Source organism: Anopheles darlingi, chromosome 3 (assembly GCF_943734745.1).
Source record: "Anopheles darlingi chromosome 3, idAnoDarlMG_H_01, whole genome shotgun sequence".
Classification (NCBI taxonomy): Eukaryota; Metazoa; Arthropoda; class Insecta; order Diptera; family Culicidae; genus Anopheles; species Anopheles darlingi.
In genome coordinates this window covers 38,968,439-38,970,938 of record NC_064875.1, presented here as the reverse complement: position 1 = coordinate 38,970,938, position 2,500 = coordinate 38,968,439, and the positions used below count along the sequence as shown (strand labels likewise).

The 2,500-nt window shown below is 49.9% G+C and overlaps 1 protein-coding gene across 2 annotated transcripts in view; it reads right to left on the bottom strand.

The window, feature by feature from the left end:
• LOC125956527 (Down syndrome cell adhesion molecule-like protein Dscam2) overlaps window positions 1–2,500 on the bottom strand; it is a 45,584-nt gene that overhangs the window by 39,317 nt on the left and 3,767 nt on the right. The gene's annotated exons all lie outside the window — the stretch shown is intronic.

The window sequence follows — 2,500 nt, the reverse complement described above, 5'->3', positions numbered from 1 at the left end:
GCCCCGAGGGTAGGCAAAAGGGTAGAACGGTAGAACGAATCCAATCATACAAGGAAAGTAAAATGGATCCTTATTATTTCGTTACATTCGTCATAATCAATGTAACACCTGAGACGTTTGCAGTTCATGCGGATGCTCGCAGTCATGGCGGATAAAAGGGACCCGGTCTAGCATTCTTCACCAGCATCTCCTCTTCGCTGTGGCAGTGGCTCCAAGCGAAACGGATGATTGGGTTTTGTGACGACGAATATCGCCCAGTGATCCTTCGATTACCCAGGGCTAATGGTAGGCAAAGGCCCTTGGATCCCTTGGACTTTTTGGGACCCGTTTGCGTCGTTTGCTGTTGAATCCATCACACACGCAAAATCCTCCACCTACGACGATGACAAGCCCGTTGTATGTGGCTTAGCACTGCTTAAGGGGGGGTGTTGTCCCTTTTTCGGAAGGAAATTTTCTGGAATTTCATTTTGTGAAGCAATCATAACCGAACTTCAAATTACTGATGCAAAATGGCTACGAGTAACTCATAGTGCTCGTAAGAAAAGGCCAAAGGGCATTTCAGGAAATCAGGAAGGTAGCAGAAACGATTACTGTTAACGGTTGGAACAAACGATTGTGGCGATTGTGGTAAAGACAAAGGAACATTCTCGGTCCATTTATGACTTCTTGTGGCTTCTTGTCTTTGCACAGAGTACGGATTGTGTGTAGCTTTTATGACTGATTTTGAATATTGATTTACTGTTTAACCTACAACCCCTGGAGTTTATACACTGTATTGCGAGTAGAAGTAGTTAGTTAACGGGGTAATGGAATTATCTTCTACCACTTGTTGTGGAACTCAAGTTAAGTTTACATATATCACCAAATGACTTTCTTAGCCACCATGAACAATGTAATATTCCGCGCCATTGCGCATTGTTGCTTATTTGGATGAACTAGCCAGCGAAAAGGATAGCCAAGAGCCTTGTGCTTTTGCTTCTGTTGACGATGCGTTTCACCCCATCACCCCCAAACTCCGGCCACGACAAGGAAATGAGCAACGGTAGACACAACGCAGCACCAACGCAGCAGCAGCGGGAATCGCGGGAAAATCTTTCGAAAAAGCAGCAAAGAAAGTACTTCCCAAAGGGGCGTCAGCTCGGACGCAAAACTCCCGAAGTAATTAAGCCCTTGCGCGCCCCTCTCCTGAAAAACCCTCGCTCCACACCGTTGACCAAAGTGAGGCTGGCTGGCTGGCTGGCCTGCTCGAACTTTGGCACCGGTGAACAGGTACAAACCATCATCATCATCTTCGTCCAAGGAGGCCGAAAAAGGGATAAAGCGCAGCATACTCGACGATAGAGACGGGGCCTCCTCCATCGTAGCTCGGTCGTCGCCGACTTCGACGTAATTAGCGAGAGCGAAGCGCAAACCCCTCCCCACCCCGGTCGCTTGTGACTTCCCCCTTGTGACCGTCATTGCGTTTCGCGTCGCGTCCCTAGGGCTAAAGCGGGCATCCAAATGTTCTAAATGAAAAGTTGACTTGTAGTGCAGTACACAAAATGGCGGCACAACCACACACAAACACACACACACACAGTGGGACCGCCGCCTGGACAAGTTTTGTTCGGAACAGGGAAAAAAGGAAAGGAAGAAAAGTGCGTGGGAACGGCGTTTGGTGGTTCAGCTACTACCTCAACATCGTTTCGTTGGTCTAGCTGTGGGCTTGTCCTGGCTGAGCCTTAGTCTGGGGTGAGGGGTGAGCAGCACTGCTAAATGCGAAATACACTGCCAGGAACGACCGGAACCGGGTGAACCGACAACCGATTGCAGATCATGCCCGGCCAGCCAGCTGGTTGGAGCGTTGGTTCATTAGGGGACTTCTGAAAAAAAAAGGACGTGTTTCCGACCGGTTGAGCTTCGGGAGTCGTTCCATCACGACGGTCTCGGAACGGTGGTCTCTCCCTCCGGTATTTGTGGCCCGGCTGCTGCGCAATGAAAGTCTACTTCATGTTTTTCCCCCCGTCCCCCAAGAACCGGATTTCGCTAGTTCGCTTCTTTTTTGCTGTTCGTCGCTGTTCGTCGCGTATTCTCGTTTCGTCGTGACCTGGTGGAATTCATTTGCAAAAATTTCCTTCACTAGCTTCGGCTCAGAGGTTTCCCACCCGGCACCCGGTTGTTGCCGGTTGTTTTTCCGTGTTCTCTTCTAGTGGCCGAGCGTTGCCGAGTTTGCAACATTTTTATCGCGCTTCCTCGTGCCGGTTTTAATTACAAATATGCTCTTCACAGCACGGTGAAGCACATGAATGGGGGTCGTCGTCGACGTTGTGAAGCAACATTGTTGTCGAGGCCGTAATTGACTGAAATTCTGGAAATTTCGCCCTCGCTCCGGCCTGGCCTCGGGGTGGACCAGTGCATAGCCCATAGGTACACTCAATTACACTTGTGTCTGCGCACTTTGCCAGTGGTTGTGTGATTTCGCACGGGTTATGACACCAACAGCTGGTGCGGCCTGAGTTTC